A 21,486-nucleotide genomic window follows, 5' to 3' on the forward strand; every position below is an offset into this window, starting at 1 on the left:
GGAGTGGTCTGAGTGTGTTCTGGGAAGGACTGACATATGTGTAATGTTCCTAATTAGTATGTCGGACGTGAGCCATCTGTCTATCCTGGAATGTGAGTCATGTACAGAGGAATAGAAAGAATACGTTCGGGAACCGGGGTGCACCAGCCTCCATGCGTCCGAGTTCTCCAGGTATGGAAGGGCCTCCAGGATTATTTTAGCAGCTCTGGAGAGTTGGATGGGTCTGGTACCTGATCTATCTATATCTATGTCCAGGATCGTGTTGAAATCCCCACCCCAGAGGATGGACATGAGGTGGAATCCAGCAGGTAGGTCAGTGAGGTGCGAATAGAATTCAGGGTCATCAATGTTCGGCCCGTAGACATTGAGAAGTACAATCTCTTTGTTGTGTAGCCTGCCATAAAGTAGAACATATCGCCCCAGGGGGTCTATATGAGACACGATGTGCTGAAATGTAACACTCTTATGGATCCAAATCATTATGCCCTGTTATGGGTGGCGTAATCAGTGTAATATCTTTAGGGTCCCCATATCTTTGCAAACCTCAGGCAGCCCTCTGATCGAGCATGTGTTTCCTGTACAAAATGCATTTTATTCCCATGTCGTTCCACATACAGTTGTACATTCTGCATCTTTCTGAAATTACTGAGACCCCTCATGTTCCAACTCATACAGACCAAGGTATGATCCACCATTGGGATACGCCCGATAGTGATTGTGGTTTCAGCCTCCACGAACAAATTCTATTGGGATCAGTACCCCAACTGAGGGAAATGGTCACTGGGGAGTGGTCTGAGTGTGTTCTGGGAAGGACTGACATATGTGTAATGTTCCTAATTAGTATGCCGGACGTGAGCCATCTGTCTATCCTGGAATTTGAGTCGTGTACAGTGGAATAGAAAGAATACGTTCGGGAACCGGGGTGCACCAGCCTCCATGCGTCTGAGTTCTCCAGGTATGGAAGGGCCTCCAGGATTATTTTAGCAGCTCTGGAGAGTTGGATGGGTCTGGTACCTGATCTATCCATATCTATGTCCAGGATCGTGTTGAAATCCCCACCCCATAGGATGGACATGAGGTGGAATCCAGCAGGTAGGTCAGTGAGGTGCGAATAGAATTCAGGGTCATCAATGTTCGGCCCGTAGACATTGAGAAGTACAATCTCTTTGTTGTGTAGCCTGCCATAAAGTAGAACATATCGCCCCAGGGGGTCTATATGAGACACGATGTGCTGAAATGTAACACTCTTATGGATCCAAATCATTATGCCCTGTTATGGGTGGCGTAATCAGTGTAATATCTTTGGGGTCCCCATATCTTTGCAAACCTCAGGCAGCCCTCTGATCGAGCATGTGTTTCCTGTACAAAAAGGATTTTATTCCCATGTTGTTCCACATACAGTTGTACATTCTGCATCTTTCTGAAATTACTGAGACCCCTCACGTTCCAACTCATACAGACCAAGGTATGATCCACCATTGGGATATGTAAGAACCAAGGAAATTACTAGGTGTTGTAGAAGTATTCGGGGGGCCAAGTCCAGAAACCAATAGATGTGCCCATTAATGAGGTGTGTCCTCCATAGTATAATCTCACACTCCTCCTCCACTGTACATGCCAAGCATTTTTCCCCATAACTCCCGAACCCACCCGCCCCCACCCACAGCCCTCTCCCAATCAGAGGGGTGAAAACCCAGCGCCAATTCAACAAAACCAAATACAGAGGCATCCTCACCTGGGGGTCTGTGCGCCGGTTTGTTGGCCACACTATCTTGCTGTGGACGTAATAAGGATAACGGGGTACGAACGCAAGTAGTAATCAAGACTGGTGGTTCAAGTACAACATTAGGATCTAAGTAGTAATGAACAGAAACACTCATTCAACATAGTGATTAGAGCAAAGACTTCTCCAAAGAAAAGAAAAATACCCGGGGGCTTCCCGGGTCAAGACGTATCTGTCCCGGAGATAATCGTGGTACAGTTGTGGTTACTAGGATAGGTATGTTCATCCGGGGACGTGCTCATCTATAAATTTGGAAGCCTCTTCTGGAATAGTAAAGAAAAATACTTGATTTGACTGTTCAATCTGGAGCTTGGCCGGGTACAGCATGGCATATTTGAGTCCCAGTTCTCGCAGTCTTCTCTTGGCTGCCAGAAATGTTTTGCGTTTTTGTTGAACGGACACCGAAAAATCAGGGTCAAGTGGATTCTGGCGGATCCCAATAAGAGTTCCCCTTTGGCTCTCGCTGCCCTGAGAAGTGTATCTCGGTCCCGGTAGTTTAGCACCCTTGAAATGATGGGACGCGGGGGCGCACCTGGTCTTGGCTTTGCTTTCAGTGCGCTATGGGCTCGCTCTATAGCGAACTGTGGGAACAGCTTAGGAGAGTCGAGTAGTTGAAGTAAGGTGCAGTCAATATAGTCCTCCATGGCGCCTTCGATTCTGTCTTCCGGAATCCTTATGATGCAGAGGTTGTTGAGTCTTGAGCAAGATTCAAGGTCTTCATCCTTCTTAGCAACCTCCGACACCTGCCTGGACAGTGTGGCAACCTCTGTACGCAGGGCGACTATGTCATCCTCAGCAGTACCTGCCCTAGACTCGCGCTCTGTGACCCGGCCATCCGTTTTCTCCATGTGGGCTTTGATTGACGATATGGTCCAGTTTATGTCATTGAGCTTAGAGTGGAGGGCGGTAAACCCTTCTCGCATGAATTCCATCATCTTCTGGGACTCTACGGAGTCAGCAGGTGTAGACGTGGTGGGCAAGGGTTCAGAAGTGGTTTAGGCCGACTTAGACAGGATCTTGGCAAACACGTTGATGAAGCTTTGTTTTTTGCCGGCCCCTTTGGTCATGGTTTCAGCAAGGCCTTTGGTCAGTGAGCGAACCGTATTGGGAGAGCTAGGGTGGCGCCACATGGTATGTGTCTCGCACAAGACGTAGAGTAGTTCTTAGACGTGTGAGCTGGGGCAAGCAAATAGAGGACTTCAGAGCCCGAGTAGAGTACTAATCGATGAGTGGTTCCAGAGAACGGGCCCGAGTTCAGGTTTGCAATAAGTGTTGGAGCGGGCCCCTAGACAGATGTTAGGGGGCCGAGAGCCTTGAATGCCAATCCTAAGAACGGATTTGGACCAAGAGGGCCCAGCCGGAGGACATTCGCTGTGGTGTTTAGGAGGCGTGGATATATACAGCGACAGAGACAGGGTGACCCGAACCCCCTGCGCGGCGGCAGACAGGCAACCAGGAATACATGCACTCATTAAAGCCTTGAGGTACAGGTACCATGTCCTGCTCACCCGCAGGTTCGGACTAGGTCTGCAATGCTATATATCCAGCAACAGAGGAGGACTGATGATGTGGTTACCACCACGGTCTGGAGGCTTAAGGCAGCGGAGTGAAAAATAAGCATGTGCAGCGCTGCACTGGATCTTTCCTCTACGCCGGGATCAAGGTGCACTGGGAGAGAAAGAATAACAGTATGTAGGCCGGTTGTAAATTTGTTAATACAGGACCAAGGTATGTGTTTGTCACAGAGGGATCAGGGCAGCCAGAACACAATGTTGGTGACGGTAGCTGAGTTAGAAGCGTTGGCAGTTGCAGCTGAGCTCCATTGTGTCTGACTGGACTGTGACTTCCCACGTATTTAGGGGGAAAGCAGGGATCTCCCTCTCCCAGGGATCTGGGTATCCGTTGAGCATGGGGAGCATGCCACGTCAATTTACAGCTGAGAAGGACAGGCTGTGAGGAGGAGCCGTGTTACAGGGGGAAGACTGAAGGAGATGTGGCGCCGACCGGAGAGACAGGAATATGGTGTTGCATGCATGCGACAGCAGGTGCAGGATGAGGGGGGAGCAAGGTCTGTGAAAGTAGGATAGCAGGCAATGAAGGGGGAACACGTCAAGCACGTAGCATGAGGGAGCACACCCCCACCACCAACTGCAGCACCCTGCGGATGCCGGACTCACCCCCTGTCTGGGGAGACTGCACCTCTCTCATGCGTGGCTGGTGATGTTCCCACGCTCCACGTGGGTCCGGGTAGAGGCGGGCACGGTCTTCTCCCAGGTGGAGGCAGGCAGCCACAGAGGGGCTCACTCGCCCAGCCGCAGAAGTGTGGGGAAGGCACCCCCCAGGCCGCAAGAGGTATCCGGCGGTTCAGAAGATCCGCTAGATGGGCAGTGGGTGAGGGGGGTAGCTGTCACAGGAGATGGTACGCCAAAGGCAGTGCACTACGCACTCCCCACAATGGGTGTCCGCCGACACTCCTCCACGGCAAAGGGCGAATGCAGTCCAGCCCATCATTCGCCCCTACCCCCCAGCAGGCCCCGCAGCCGCAATGACTCCTGCCGCATTAGGCAGACCACGCCGGATGTGGAGGGCAGACTGGGGCAGCGGCGCAACCCAATCCCTCAGAGACGGCGATAACTGAACAACAATGTCACATCCATGGCTGCTTTTCAGGCAGCAGATGGAGGAAGTCTTTTGGTCTGAACTCGCAGTCTTCTTTCTGTTAAATAGTTCATATTTCAGCAGATGTTAACAAGAATGCAGTGTCCCAGCACAGAGCTCCTTTTCAGGCGGCCATACTCCGTGCAGCACAACAGCGCCCCTTAGTAGTTGTTAAAATATTTAGCGGAGAAGGGGATGCTCTTTTCTCCCAAAATGATATCTATTTCTCCCATGGTGTTTTGCAGCAGAGAGGCTTTTCAGCCGCCACATTTTTTGTTCGATGCAAGAGATAGCCGTAGTTAAAACGGGTAAAACTGGGGTTTGCGGAAATAAAAAAGTGGAAAAAATGCAATTTGGAGGAGGGAAAGAATAGAATGGTATAAGGCTGGAAGTGGGGAGGGGGAAAAGGACAACATGAGAAATTGGGGAGTTGAGAGGGGGCTGGGGACCAAGTCAAACGTTTTAGCATAACCAGAATTATACTGGGGATAACCGTGTTGTTAGTTGAAAATGGGAATGAAAGTGCATCACATGAAATGACGAGTATTGGGGGAAAGAGAGAGCGCTAGGGAGGGGAAAAGGACTTCAGATTTTGCACGCTTTTTACGGCTAAAGTTTTTACGGTTAACTAGGGTTATTTGTAGTACATTGCTAACATAACAGTGGTTATGGGAAAAACATTTTTCTTTAAAACAGAGAGTTAAAAAACGAGATTAATACAAAAAGAAGTGGAATTTTACAGCTACAATGAGGTGGGGGTAATGGGTGAAGCAGAAGGATGTGGCTACTGGGTCACTTTAAGGAACCAAATGGTGCAATGTGGAAAGTGGACATGGCCAAAGGCCATTACTAGTGGGCTCCAACAAAACCTATTGGGGCAACATGTCAAGGTGTGCAATATGGAAAGTGGAGAAGGCCAAAGGTTGTGGCTGCTAGCCGTGTCCAAGACCTTGGCTAGTGTGCCCAAAAGAAACCTAGTGGTGTGGTCATGGTGGCCGAAGGCCATGGCTACTGTTCCCATTTAGGAAACCGAATGGAGCAATATGTAGAGTGGCCACAGATGAAGGCCATGGCTAGTCGGACCAGAAGAAAGCTATTGTGGCAACATGTAAAGGGGCCATGGCCAAAGAACAATGGTAATGGGCGAAGGTCATGGCTGGGGAGTAACAAAGAAAGGTAGTGTTTTCACATATACAGTGGGCAAGGCTGTCATATGGTCAGCCATCAGCATGTGGTGAGGCAATGTAACTGGTGGGCATTGTAGATATGAATGCTGTGCCACTTACTATGAAACTACAATGCACCTTCAAGTAGACTTCACACAGATATCCTGCTGTTTTATGACATAAATTGACTTCATTTGTTGGTGACTCAGCTTTTCCCTGTCCATTTGTTCACAAATTTGTCACAAGGCAAGTCACGTCTGCGGATCTCATTCACACCCGGCTGGTCCACATATTAAAAATGTCTTCATAATTACATTTTTCCCAACGCAGGCCGCACTCAGCCGTGTCAGAAATGTCTGTGTCCACTGGTGATTTTCACCAACCCCAAGGACCCCCTTCAAGCCCGCGGGGACATGGTTTCATCTGCCTGGCTGATATTGTATAGGGAGCAGGCCGTTCTGACAAGAGATCAGAAGTGATGCTCTGTGACTGGCTGGCAGGGGGACTTCCTCCCTCCCATTGGCGGAGGACGATGACTCATCTACCTAATTGATTAAGCAATGTGTTCCTAGGAGTTGAAATTCAAAACGGGATCACAGGATATGGTCAAATGTCGAAATACAGATTGTTTTGCAGTTGTTTTCTGTCAGCTGAAAATCTCGTTTGCTATTATTCAGCTTTCACCTTTTAGAAAGTGTTAAAAATACAATCTTCTAGTATCTATCAATTCCAAAGAGATTTCACTTGTGTTTAATGTTAGAATCTACAGTGTTTTACTGCACATGTGTACGTTCATTATATGCATGCATGTGTGTGTGTGTGTGTGTGTGTGTGTGCGCGTGCGCGTGCGCGAGCGTACTGCGTGACCCCAACCAAACATTTTAAATATTCCAAGGAGAAATACAATAAACAAGAGTGTGCAGCATTTGTTGACACCATGGCGGACATTTCAACATTGCCGAAGTGTTAAAGTAGTTGGTCAAGTCAATAAATAAAAGGATTACGTATGGTTTCACTACTACCTTAGTGAGCAATATTAAAGTATGTAAAATGCAAAGTGTGTGCAGAGCATGAACTCTACATTCCCTCTACCTCCTCCCTCCTCGCAGGTCGGAGATGGGAGCGTCTCCGCCAGCATCCGATTTTGAATGATGCGGTGAAAATCCAGTGGCTTCCTTTGGGATCCGCCACTTTTAGCTCTTACAAAAAACTGGTGGGTTCCATAGGAATCAGGTAAATGCCTTTCACGTGTGCGTACGTGGCAGGAGGCATTTACAATCGTTTGCACTAAGGAGTAGAAGCAATGCACAGAAACTCGGGGTTGCCTAAAGTTCCATGCACACATGACATTTAGTGCCAGGAGTGCACCTGACACCTACATGTGAAAGGATATCCAAGCAACAAGACACTTAGGCTTGCGGCCCATCCATCTGTCTGCACACAGGTATTTTTTTAATAATTCAAGTGACATTTGCTTCTCCCATCCTGCAACTAAATCTGTTCACTAATTATCCCCCATGTTAGTTGTAGTAAAACCCCACTGTAAACAAAACATGAGTTATATTCAGTATTATTATTATTATAATTATAATCATTATTGTATTTATTGAGCGTGGACCTAGTTTCGAGATGCATCAGAGCCCTTTACAGAGGTATACAACAGTACAGATGCATAACAGAGTGCTTTTTGGAGGTAACAGAACAGATATACAGCGCGGGTAGGATACAGAGTGGCACAGAGGGAGGGGTACAGCAGTACTGGGTGGTGGGGAGCAGGGGGCGGGCAGTGTCTAGCGTGTCAGGTGGCGCAGGGGGCGACGTGCTGGCCTAGGGGTTGAGGTGGAGAGACTCCTTGAAGAGTACTCCATTGCATTGATTAGTTGTCCACTAGTTGGAATATTGTTTTCTGAAAGTGCCCCTGAAGCATACTGTGCTAATCACCACTAATGTTGTAAAAGTGCTGAGGCTTATCCGAAGAGTAGCGTATTGTGCCCCGGACAGGAGAATCCAGACTTCTGTCTGTGAGACAATAGAAAAGGACAGCAGATGAAGAGAACGAGCAACACAGCAGCGAGGCTGAATGCATGTGAAAGATGGATACAAATAAGAAAGGAAATGAGGGGAAGGGATGGAATTTGTGATAGCTTGTATGCCTATAGAGCCAGTGTAGAACATTCCAAGAATGGCACTGATCGGAACAGGGAGAATGCGTAATGCCCTTCGAAGAAGCATGTACCCATATGGGCTGTACCTAGTAGTTACAGGGAAGAAGCCCAATGAGTCCGTTGCGGAACGGTTACATGATTGGCTTCAGATGTGCTGAAACGTGCCCTGGGAGCATGTAGTGTGATTTGTCTGTTAGGCATTATTATAACCTTACAGACCCCAGAGTAATAAATCTGGGATTGCCCAACGGAGACCCCATAGATGTCTGTGTGTAAGGCAAATGAGGTATGTGCACAGGAGAAATCAGGTGCGGGGTCCATCCCTCAAAGTTCCATACCGGCATGCCCGCATCGTGAAGGCTTGGTGAGCTGGAAAAGAATAATGTCATGTCCTGATTATATATTTTCTGAGAGTGCAGTGGCTACACATCTCAGGGTTCCTGCACAGGGGGATGTGTGACCTATGTGACCTTCTCCACTTAAGGTTGTGATATGCTTGCTGCTTGTAGAGTACTTTATGCCACAGTAAGACCATCTTAGAGCACTGAGGCTGGAAGCTGGGGAAGTTGTTTATGGGCTCCAGTGCAACAATGTGAGTATATTTCAATTACATTAAAATCAGATGGAAAATATGTTGTAGCCCAACATAGTAGCTCTGTGAGGATGATCCACAATGATGGTGTAAGGCAATCGGATGATCTATATCTGGAAGAAATTATTATTTATTTATTTATTCATTCATGTATTTATTGTGTACATGGTTTATACAAAAGAGACACATCTTGAAAACAACAATAAAAGCACGGATAGCTAAATATATTCGTGGCTTTCTACGTGCATAAAAAGGGATAAGACCACCAATAGCTTTCACCAACTATTAAGAAACATTATGAATCACTAAACTGTACAAAAAAAGTCAGTAAAATCTCAACTCAATTCATCGATATAAAAATATTATTAACATTATATACTACACAAATACAAATATTGCCATGTTCCAGATATAAGGTTAAGAAGTATAGCAAATTTAACAATAATTTAAATTGAGCCTGTGCAAAAGCCACAGTAGTGCATAGCTGATGGCTGCTGATGTCACTTTACACAGTCTTTCCCAGAAGTACTCAACCAACAAAAAGGAAGAATCGTTTAGGAATCGAGTAAAATACAAAACACGCACATTCTACAGGACTGGGCATTTCAGTACTAAGTGCTTCAAGTTTTTCACATATTAGCACAGAATCTATATAGAGTGTTTGAGGACTGAGTTGTTTCTCAGACACTAGTGATTTCCCTCATCTTTAAAAGGTTCAGCCTAAATCTCATCAGTGCATTTCTGAGATTAGACGATGTGGACCTTATTCGATAGGGAGCTGTGGTGCCAAGTTGTTTCTGCTCCGCACTTAAATTAATAAACCATTTATATTTATCATTATTCAAGCAGGTCTCACACCAGTCACTTTGCCAAATATGTTTTTTAGCCCTCCAGATTTTGCATTTAATTGGAAATGAGAAGCCTTTAGCATTCAAGAATTCCTCACATGTTGCCACATACAGGGGTTTTCCTCCCTCCATGTCCAAATCTTAATAAAGTGAGTTCAGGGGAGGTGCTAAAAGAATTTTGCATAAAAAGAGTCTCTTCCAAAAGTGTTGAGGAAAATAGACCCAATTCGAAATGGATCAATGAGTACGGAACCCCCTTTGGGAGGGACAACACTTTTGTCCATGTATATCCATCTAATATAAGTCTAGATTATCTAACAAGTGGTGGATTTCTAGATCATAAATGAGGGCAGGAACTACCTTGCCCCCATATAACTTAATTAATGGCAACAAAGACAATCTTACATATTTATTGTTAAAGTATTTCATTTGTACAATTAATGGAGCCAGTTTTTAAAAAAAGTTGTTCTTTAAAAGCTTTTTTCAGTTCTAGCCGTGATTGTGAATCCTAAATATTTATGTTCATTACAGTTTCAAGTTTGTAATTATCCAATCACCAATTGAATGTTGGTGTCTTCCTATCGGATGTAAACTGTAGGATTTTTGTTTCCTTGATATTAATCACCAAATTATTTACACACGTATAATCATGGAAAGCTTTTCATAATCTTTGTAAAACGATTTTGGTGGATTCAAGTACTTTCCCATCATCTGCATAAGAAATGCAATAAAGCTTTATCCCATTCACCTTCAGGGAAATAAATACTGAATCTGCTCTGTACATGCACCTATCAAATTTAACCATAGATGATTTCTATTGAATGCGTCAAAAGCCAAGAAATGTCAACATTGGCCATAGTTACGGGTCTAGCTTTCTTTTTCTAGGTAGTCCTTTGTATTTTATGAATACTATATTAATTCAGATTCGTGTCAATACCACTTTTCTTCTCAGAATGCCCTGGGTTGTTGACCACTACATGAGTTCCCTCAAAATCAAGGCCGTAAACATCTTAGCATCTGCACTAAAAAGTGCAGTTGACCATTAATAGGGTCTATTTCCACTGCCTTTTTATAAATTGGAACTACATAGGAGGTCTTCCAAGAAGGAGGAGTTTGCCCTAGGCTCAAAATATTATGAGAACATACATTTAAGAAATTGACCCAGACCACTGGTCTTTAAAGAAAAATCCTATTACGTAGGCTATAAGGTACCTGTGCACATGAATGTTCACTCTTCCTGAATATTGTAATACTATTGTCCACATCATTAGGATGGAAGCTATAAGCAATCATTGTGCTACCATGACAAATTATTGACTGTGATCGAGTGCAATTCCGTAAAGTGCTCTATCAAAGTCGATTCTAAGATCAGATTTTCTTGAATACCGGACTGGAAGATGTTTGTTGACTTAATCAGTTTCCAAAAATGTATATCAGACAGTTAAGCATGTTTCCTACATCATTTTGAAGAAGCTTATTCTTGAGTACTTTTAGATAACTTTTATATTTTTGGTGAATAAGGCGAATAGAGTTGCCCTTTAACACCATACTCACATTGCTATTACGGACCCAGGCTACCTGATGTCTCATCTGCCTCATTTTGAGCTGCACATTGGGGTGAAAAACATGCAGTCGAGAAGAATCTTTCCTTTATGTAAGTGAGTTATTGTCAATAACATTACAAATGAAGGTAAGCAAACCTAGTGGAGTAAAGATGTCACTCTTCTATTCAAATGTAGTGGAATTAAAGACCAAAGTGACTTCATTATTACATTTGTCAAATAAATGTGGGTACATGACTAAAATATTTCAACCAAGCGAGAGATTTACTTATGGGATTCAGCCCCTAATATTTCCTTTGCTAAATCTCTAAAGCTAGCGCTTAACATATTATGGTCATATCTGGGAGTCTATACTCTCAAAATGTAAACACCTATCAAAGAGAACCTCAGAGGTTTACATATAGTCAAAACAGGAGTATATATTATCTCAATGCCAGGGATAGTGACATGATATATCTCCCTCAATGTTCCCATTCAAGTGGAACATATCCCAGTTTCCAAAGAATTGTATCCACAAATGCCCCCTTTTTCCCTGGTGAGTTTGATAACCTGAAATGTTTTTCCCAACCTGTCTATCATGGTTCATTAGACAGCTGGCACTAAAATCATCCACCACCATATTATAATGATTCACAACATTATTCTTCCACTTTGTTAAAAATTTGCCCATGAACATGTTCTAGGTTATCGTCTTTTCATTCCAAAATATATTCACCAAAAGTTGCAGAGTTAATTGCTTTTAAAATAACCTCCCTGAGGTCTACCCTATGTCATCCGTTTTGCCCTCTGAACTACAGTAAAAAAGCATTGTGTAACATGCTGTAACAACCAGTTTTCCTGTAACATGATGATATCATGCTCTCACAAGATAATTGCATATCTCAGGATCATGCAAGAGATTGAAATGTCCTTGTTAATTGCATCAAAGAACCCTGAAGGGAAGAGGCCCGCTAAAAACTTGATTGGGAGCCCATAGAATTCCTAGCAGGCACAGTCAGAGATGTAGTGAGCCATGCAAGGCTTGGAGTGAATCCTCCTGAGAAGAGGAAGACTCAATCAACTGACCCTTCCAAAACAGATTTGTACCTGTAAAACATAACATTTCGAGCATGTCAAAAAGCATTTATTTCTTGGGCTGGTCCCAATATGACTGGAAACAGGACGTAAGGCCTCATTACACGGAAGACGGTAATGGTTAACGGTCACCGTTAATGGTAACGGTGACCGTTAACCATTACCGCCTTACTACGAGGTCCCTTAGCGGGTTGGTGCTTTAACGCCTGCTTTTTGCAGGCGTTAAAAACCAACCCGCTAAGGGACCTTGGTGCTAATTACGGTACCGCAATTTGCGGTGCCGTAATTAGCACCTTCCCCATTCCCATTATGCCCAATGGGGCGAAAATGGGAATGGGGAAGGGCAGTGGTGGAAGGGGGAATTACCGCCCCGCCAACCTTGGAATGGGGCGGTAATTCCCCTTTCCACCAAGGTGGTGCTGGTATTTTACCGGCATGGACCAAGGTGCTAATAGCACCTTGGTCCCCCGCCTTCCGTGTAATGGGGACCTTAGACATTGTGTCGTTGAACAGCATCACACCAAAGCCTCTTTGGCAAAGATCATCAGTTCCAGCTAATAACATTTTACAAATGAAATGAGATGGGACATCAATAGCAATGCAGTCAGATTTTGGGCCTCATTCCGACCCTGGCGTTAACCAAGGCGCTATTAGCGCCTTGGTTGACGCCGTTATAATTCCGACTCCGCCATGGTGAATGGCGGAATTACCGCCCCGTTCCAAGGTTGGCGGGGTCGGTAATTCCCCATTCACCATGGGCCCTTCCCCATTCCCATTTTTGCCCCATAGGGCTCAATGGGAATGGGGAAGGTGCTAATTACGGCACCGTAAATTACGGTGCCGTAATTAGCTCCAAGGTCCTTTGCGGGTTGGTTTTTGAACGCCTGCAAAAAGCAGGTGTTAAGTTCCAACCCGCAAAGGGAACTCGGAATGGGGCGGTAAGGGTTTAACGGCACCGGTCTCGTTACCGGTGGCCGTTAACCCTTACCGCCCGACTCGGAATGAGTCATTAATACATTCAAGCAACTCAATGCGCCTTTATGTTATCAGGCACGGAGATGGTATATCGTGAAAAAGGGCCAGTATGTTCCCATGATTTAACACCACTTAAGGGTCCAATGGGAACATTAATTCAATCCCAATGTGAGAGGGTAATGTAGATCGGACATGGTTCGGGGTTATCACTGCAGAAAGATTTTTAAAGAAAGAGGTAGCCTCACTCTCATTAGACGAGGTCAATACCAAAAGAGCATCCCTCAATAGAATAGGTAGGAGCTTGCTTACTCTATACTCCCAGGAGAGATTAAAGGTTGGCAGACTGGATTGTTAGACAGTGTAATCTCTGTCTGGGCACTGTACTCCACTGTTTGATTCCGCTTCAATGGTTCCTCCATTAGATGTGTTATTGGCAATGCTAGGCCCTTATTCTGTTTGTTGCCCTCTTCTTTTTTGTTTGACCATTTTGAAGCACTGCCAAAGGTTGCTGTGTGTCGCTACCCGAGCCAAGGTCATGTCTAAGACCTTTCATGGTAAACCTCTTTCATTGATAGTGCTCACAGAAATGTCAAGGCTGTATACCCTGTTCGTTCTTCTTCTGGATCTTGGTGTTTTTATATGATTCTGATTAAGCGTTTTCTTCATTGAGGTTGATGCTTGTCATGGTTCTATGCAATAACTGAAGGTACCAGTGTAGATCTTACATCATCTGCAGAGGGAAGTTTACTTAACACCTCAAAATCTTTTTCAAATTATTTTGAGTGTGGTATCCTCTCCCAGTGTTATATGGGGCAAAATATGATGCTTTGGGGGAGCCTCCTCCTCTCTCTGTGAATCCAATATCTCTTGTATTTGTTTTTTTTAGAAGGTCTGTGCAGTCGTCCACTTTAATCTGGATGTCACTGAGCATGCAAGACTTGACCTCAATATTAATAAGGTCATAGACTTTGACCAAAGAATTAAAAACAAAGTTTAAGGAAGACTGGGAAGGGAGGGCATACTTGGGTCATACGGTCGATCCAGGGCGCAGTGCTGGGTACGCGACCTATCGGAGAAAGATGTAATAGTTGAATCAAAAGACAAGTCCCTGTTATCCTGCATCTGGGTAGTGAAAAGAGCTGGAGTGTCAGACAGAGAGCCCAATCAGTAGGTTAAAATAGGATGTCTTGCTTTACTCTCTTCATCCTCATTGTTTAGGTTGACATTACGTGGAACCAGTGATTCGCTGACTCATTCGCTTTGAGCCGAGTTGTTTATCCCCCAGAGTGTGTCAGGGTCCAGGGTGGCAGAGGGGAAGTCACCCACACCTGCACTGTGACTTTTTTTTTTAAAAGTGGTTAATTTCTTTTTTATATTTGTTGATGTTAAAGTGAAATCATAATTCAAGGAAGTTACTCTGGGATGTCTATCTGTAACCAGAGTTTCTGAGCATTGGTGCTCTGAGAGAGGAACAGGGTCATGAGCAATAACACTTTCATGATTGCCACGGGAGGCACTCTCTTACCTGCAGTCATTGTATGCGGCCTGAATGCTTGCATCTAAGAAAGTGAATTTCGCAATCAAGACACCCTATGATTTAGGAAGGGGTAATACATTGTATGAAAAGATACTTGCTGTTATGCAGGGAATCTTGGCCTCCTCCTGCCACCTCGAACTGCCAGCAAATGCACTCACCGGCACTCCGCTGCACTCTGCGCGGTTGGTGATGATTCTGAAGACTTGCAGTGCAGTGTGTCACATGCAAAAAACACCCGGGTCCAACAAGGCTCGCAGAAAGGCAGTACCAGCCAGCAACTCCACTCACAAGCACTCCTGTGTGCTACAAACGGCTGCAGATAATTTTGAAGGATTGCAGTCCTGTGTGTCACACGCAAAAACGTCTGTGTTCAACAAGGCTTGCAAAAAGGAAATACTAGCTGACAACTCCACTCCCCAGCACTCTGCCGGCGTAAGTGTGCAGTGTTTGCAAAATGATTTACACTGGACTCTCAAAAAAAGGTGCAATTAGAAGACAGGAATGCATTTGGCATGACTTTACACAACGTTGCATAAATGAGGCCGTCATAAGTTACTATCAAACTGCAAAAGTAGGTGTTTCAAGTAATGTCCTGGTGTGGCAATGCACAAATTAGAGAATGTAAGGATTTCCAAATGCACTATCCATAATTATCCACACACCACATTTGCAACACAGTGGTACAATATGTGCGGCAAAAACCGCCAACTGATATCAAATGAGAACCATGTGTGTAGGAAGTGATGGGGAATTTATTTTCAGGCAAAAGAAACAATCGTTGACCGAGTCAATCGGTTTGGGTTATATATAGACATTGGTGTCATGTCTCTAGGTCCTCAAACCAATTTTCAGCTAGTGACATAATATACGTTGTACTCATATGCCAAATATTGCTTCAGTATATCAGATAATGGCCCTCATTACGACCCTGGCGGAAATCGCGGTGCTAAATGCACCGCGGAGCACGGCGGAAAGCTGCCGATAGCGCCATGGGGGTTGGCGGATTTTCCGCCCCATGCCGACCTTGGCGGGGCGGTAAATCCCCATCCCCCATTTTACCCTTCCCCATTCCCATTTTTGCCCCATAGGGTATAATGGGAGTGGGGAAGGCGTTAATTACGCCACCGTAAAATACGGTGGCGTAATTAACAACAAGGTCCCGTAGCGCCATGGATTTCTCCGCCCGGAAAAACCAGGCGGAGAAAGGCTCCATGGCGCTACGGGAACTCGTAGTAGGGCGGACGGGTCCGCCGCGAATAACGCTGGCGTAAACCCACTCCGCCAGGGTCGTAATGAGGGCCAATGTCATCAAAGGTGCAGTTAGTCACATCATTCCAATGTTTCAGTACAAGAAGTTCTGGGATTCACACTATTTCCAGTATTGCCATTTGCACCAGTGCTTTGCAATTCCGAGGCACTCAAACCATTGTCAAGGATAAGTGTAGTTTGCAGAGCAGTGCCAGGTTCTGCTATGCCCTGTTAGCATAGCTGTGCCAGATTTGTTAACGTCCAGTTAGCTAAGAAGTGCCAGGACCACCCATGTCCAGTGCACACGGCACAGCTAGCTACCATTTTCTCAAATTAGTATATGAATGCTATGTTTGGTTTTACCAATTTACAATATCAATGCTATATTCCATTACTAAAGTAAGGCAACGTTCCAATATTCATAGTTTTTGCAGTAAATATATCTGTAATTGCGTCTTGAAAGCATAGCAGTCCCGGATTCCAGTATGCCCACTTAGCACTTGAAGGCCAGATTTCATTGCTGCTGTATTTGTGTGAGGACCTTGGGCATATGTGTTGTGCTTGGACCACTGTATGTGCATTGCTATGTGCCGTGTGTGTAATGCCAGTGATTGTGTGTGTATGTGCAGTGCTCTGGGTGCTGTATATGAACTGCTGGGGTGTTGTGCATGCGGTGCTCAGGTGGCATATGTGTGAATGTGAGTGTGTGGTGTGTGTGGTGCTGGTGTGTGTGTACGCCACCTTCAATACTCCTTAGTTACAATACAAAATAATCATAATTATGTCTAGAAAGCATAATAGTCTCAGCTTTCTATAATACTAAAATACTCAATTAGCACTTCAAGTACAGACGTAAAAGTGGCTGTATGTTTATGTTGTGCTGGGGTACGCTTGTGCAGTGCTTGGCACAGTGTTGTGTGTATGGAGGGAGGGTGTATATGTGCTATACTATGTTTGGTATGTTTGCAGAGCCAGTGTGTATGTGTTAGTGTGTGAATGGTATGTGAGTGCATAGTGCTAGAGGAATGTGAGTGCATGTGTTTTGTAAGGGTGCAGAAGTATGAGTCTGACACAGCGGTGGCATAATGGTTGACATACACTTGTATTTACAATAATGAAGGAACAAGAAAAGCCTATCATACCGTACTTTCTATGAGGGGTTGCCCTACCTCGACAAAAATACTAAGGACCCAGGCAGGATGTCCGTAAAGTAAAGTGTCCACCATCCTGTGTCTAAAGCTATTTCCATCCCTTACACGTTCAATCTATATAAAGAAAACTGGATGTCCCATTAATACAGAAGGAGGCCCCTCTCATTCTGGATGTAATCTCCAAGACACAGTTCTTGTGAAATAATATGCTATTAACTGTTCACTGTTTTGTTCAGACTAACTTAAGTAAAGCACAGTCCCTCACTCTCCTGGGAGGACCTTTTCCTTTGTTCTTGCTTCCACTTGAAACCAAAACACCATAGATTTCCCCAACCTGCCAGACATGATTCCATAGCTTTTGAGTTCCAAAGATGTTTGCTCTTTCACTGGTTTTCCCGTCTTTTCCGGGTCTCCCCGACTGCCTCTGGGCTCCAGTCCACTGGTTATACATGTCTTTGCATTAATAGGGACTTTGGCCCTTATACTTTATTACTGGTCTTTGTCTGTTTCCATTTGGGTAGAAAAACAAGAATTCCAAAAAGCTGTAAAAAAGAATTCAAAACTGAATCCTAAATACTTATTCAAATATGGCATCAAAAGATATCCTTATTTAATTTCCCTTTAGAACACAAAACTCAATCAAAAGAAGGTGGATAAGAAAAACCAACGCTTGTATGGGAATTAATTCTGTATGTCATTAAATGTGATAACTTCTTAACTATGTAAAAAGAAAACACAATCAAAAATACTTAACACAGTGAATTCAACGAAAATTTAACATGTTTGAATTCAAGAAATGCATGGGTAAGTGAACAGAAAACTATAAATAAATGTAAAACCATGAAATGATGTTACACAATTAACAAATAATGAAAAAACAAGCAATGAAAGAAACAATTGGAATACAGAATAGTAAATAAATGTATTTCCACAATAATACCAGTTAACAGGTCTGCCTACATAAAATTCTTCATTAACTAATATCATAAACTGATATCAAGAATGGTCCAGGCTGCTCTCAGTTCATGGAACAAAAAGTCCCAACTAGCATGGACCTAATTACGTTTCGGCGGGCCACCTGTAGGCCTTCAAAATCTGAAACCGCCCTCCTCAGGGCAGAATGTGGAGTGGTAGTCCCCAATGGTATTGGGGGGATTCCCCAGACAAAATTACTTGACAGAAGCCCACGCCATGACGAGCAAGCGTCCCCCAGCAAATCGAAGGATAAAAGAGCAGCATACAGTTCTACCATCTGTTTGTCAAAACTGTAGTGCAACCACTGCGTGATGAAATCCTGAATAGATGAATTTAACATCTAACACCCAATGTGTGGGCTGTATTTCACCACAATCTGCAATTTGGATTCGTCACGAATCAATCCATTTGAGGGATGTGCTGAATTGGTGCCAGGAATGTCATGACGAATTCTATAAATCAGTTGCGGCTGACTGATCCCATATAGACCCCTGTTTGTCTGCCTTTGCAAGATCTTTGTTCCTGTTTTACCTAGTGTCGACTTGGAGGGACCTGGTATATTGGTATATATGGTGTGCGTGTCAGTGTGTATGATTCTTCTGCTATCCTCTTGTGCTCTTCGGGATATATTTACGTGGTTCACAAAATTTGCATCAAATAGAGTGGTATTAAGTTGTACACTTCCTCTTTTATCCCCTTGTCCTCTTCGGGATAGATTTATGTGGTTTTTCTGTGTATTCAGCTCCCTCAGTGCCCCAACAACTGGTCCGACCCTTTCTCTACCTTTGGGAAGTCTTGGGGCAGCCTCTGGTCTCTTTGGAAGATGGTCCAGAACTTCTCTGTTGCTGCCGTTCTTGGCGTTCTCCTTCTCACAGCTCTGCAGATCCAGATTGTCCCTCATGTCTATAGCTGCTCGGGTCTTCACTCTTGGTTGGTTTTCACTTGTCAGGCTCCCTTTCTCTCTGGCACTGGCCAGGTCCCCCTCACTTGGTCCTCCCAGATTGTCACGCCTCTCCATGTCCCGGTTTCAAGCCTTCGGGTCCCCTGCCACAGAACAAGTGTCTCATTCATGCAGTGCTGCAGTGGTGTGTGTGAGCAGAATAGTAATGGTGGCAGTGTGTGTGTGTGTGTGTTGGTTTGCTTGTAGTGCTGTAGTGGTGTGGGTGAGCAAGTGCTGAGGTGGTGTGAAGTTGTAGTATTAGTTTGTGCAGGGCTGGGGAACTTGTCCATGGCATAGTGTGGGGAGTTGACTGTAGTACAGTTAAAATATGAGTAAAGTTCTATGATCTTGTTCTGATTCTTCGTGACATTATTTTGGGTAGTAAGGGTAGCAAGGCAAATCCTTGATAAGGGGAGACTTATAAGAGAGTACACATTTTCCGTGTCGGGTATCAGAAGTTGTAACCTGGATTTAACCAACTGATTATCATCTGGTAAAGCTCTAAAAAATAGAAATTAAAAAATATCTGTTAATTAATCCATTAGAATAAGGTATGTATCTGTCAGTGTACTGCACTCTATTAATGTCTTAGATGTCATAAAATGACAATCAATAGCATCCTCATAATTACCGTCATCTTCATTAGTGCACCCGAATAATGTTTTGGCTACAGCTCAGTGATCTTCTACTCAATCAATATAGTTAGCAATGCATGTGCAGGGCATGGTGCACAGCCACTTTTATCTATGATCAATCTGCTTTTGAACTAATGGGATGGAGGAGGAGGAGGAGGAGGAGGGGTTGAGTGCTGTAATGTCAGAGAGCTAAATATTAAGTATTTCCTTGACAGCAATTGAATCGCTGTTGCATAGATTTGTAGCATGCTAAAGGTAGGAAGGAAGATCATTTTCTTGCAGGCAACATGGAAACATAAAGACACACGAAAGCTCAAGTGGCTGGATGAATTGCATATCAGATGCACTATATTGCTTGGCACTCTACACACCTTTAAATGGGATAAGTATTTAAAACATATTACGGCATCTCATCCTTGCATCAGCGACAAAAATCACTAAAGGGATGTTATGTATGTGTATATACACTGAAAAAAACTTAGTTAAGGTGCAGTTAAGTTGCGCAGATTTAACGCAACAAAACCCTTCACATTCTGCGGATGTAGAAAGTCATGACCAGCTTAACTTGGCGCGCTCCCTTTGATATCCCCTATAATGCAATGTCGCCCATGATGCCATTTTGTAAGTCATTGTGAATCCCTACTCTAATAATGTGTATGTGCTCTTGGGCTTTGCAACAGGAACACACTGAGTTAAGCTGGTCATGTCTTTGCACATCCGCTGAATTTCAAGGTTTTTTGCGTTAAATAGGCATAACTTCTGCACCTTGACTAAGGTTCTTTCAGTAGATTTCAATGGTTTTGTTTTACCATCATTTTTTATGGGTCACTATTTTAAAACACTACTGGGCCACAAACCATGGGCTACGGCCATAGCCAGTGGCCATGGCCGAAGGTCGTTTTTACTGTACACACCCCCCAATATGCCTCTTTTGGACCGACCAGTTAGACACAGCCTTCAGTCGTGGCCACTACATGTCTTTTCTGGCTCACTTGCCCAGGCCTTCGGCACTACCTGGCCACATGCCATGGCCTTCACCCTACATGTTCCCCCAATTTGTTTCGTTGAGGAACTGATGGAATTCTGCTGAAGGGCTGCGAGACTCCTTCTTTTAAAGGCACAATTCCTCAAGTGATTGGCCAAAACCTAGCCTTTAGTGGACCAATCATTGCTCCTGGCTGGAATGGACTTTGCCCAGTTGATCTTGCACTCAAAGTGCTTTACTCCAGAGGATCTGGAGGAGACAGGAAAGGGAAAGTGAGACAATGAGAAACAAGATTATCAAAGGCTTCTTCGAGTGTCCCCTACCTATCCTACTCCAGCCCCTAACCTCCTACTGACAACAACAACCTTTGCATATGAAGCACTCTGGTGTGAGGCTACTTTTCCTGACTAGGTGTGCTCCTTTCATACCTGGGCCCAGGACTGTCTAATCTGCAGATGTATCTAGAGAGGGGGTTACCAGCCCTCCCAAAAAGAAACAATGTGAGGCTGGGTACTCTGGGTTTCTGTCCTGCGATGTGGCACTATCGGCCATCTGACCCTAACACACATTCCCTTCCACAGCTGTTTAGAGGAGCTGACACATGTGCAATATCAATTGGGATGTGGCACCCATCATCATAGGTATCGCCATGCACTCTAACTAAACTCAGGCATAGCTTACACCACATCCTGTTGGCCCACCACCAGAAACCATCCCAATACAACTTTAGATTCAATAGCACTTGCCAAACAGACTAAACTCTCCATTAAGTAAAACACCATCAAATGGTTCACCCCAATATTTTCCACTCCAATCATTTGCTTCACTCGATTGAATTGACATCATAACCTAGAACCACTGACTCCTACCCAGTAAGATTTATCTCCTTCTCAACTCCTCACTGGCCTACAGCACCATACCTTCTCTCTTCAATAATGCTATCATCATAAAGCTCCTAAGTCCCTTCAGTACCAAACATTTACTATCCAATTTCTAATTCCCCTTTCCCAGCCAAACTCCTTGAAAAGAAAGAGATTCACTCTCAAATTCCAATCATAAGTCAAAGACAACAATCTACTAGATGACAATTGGGATGTCTTCTACCCCATATTTGCAACTGAATATGTGATTACCTTTGTTGTCAACAAAATGTACATAGTAGCCAAAGGCTGTGCTTTCACAACGCTTGTAC

At 44.3% G+C, this 21,486-nt stretch overlaps 1 protein-coding gene across 1 annotated transcript in view; it reads left to right on the forward strand.

Annotated features, from left to right (window-relative positions):
- LOC138481058 (connector enhancer of kinase suppressor of ras 2-like) overlaps window positions 1-21,486 on the forward strand; it is a 2,957,912-nt gene that overhangs the window by 1,794,293 nt on the left and 1,142,133 nt on the right. The gene's annotated exons all lie outside the window — the stretch shown is intronic.

Source organism: Ambystoma mexicanum, chromosome 5p (genome assembly GCF_040938575.1).
Source record: "Ambystoma mexicanum isolate Mex_15411 chromosome 5p, UKY_AmexF1_1, whole genome shotgun sequence".
NCBI classification, from domain to species: domain Eukaryota; kingdom Metazoa; phylum Chordata; class Amphibia; order Caudata; family Ambystomatidae; genus Ambystoma; species Ambystoma mexicanum.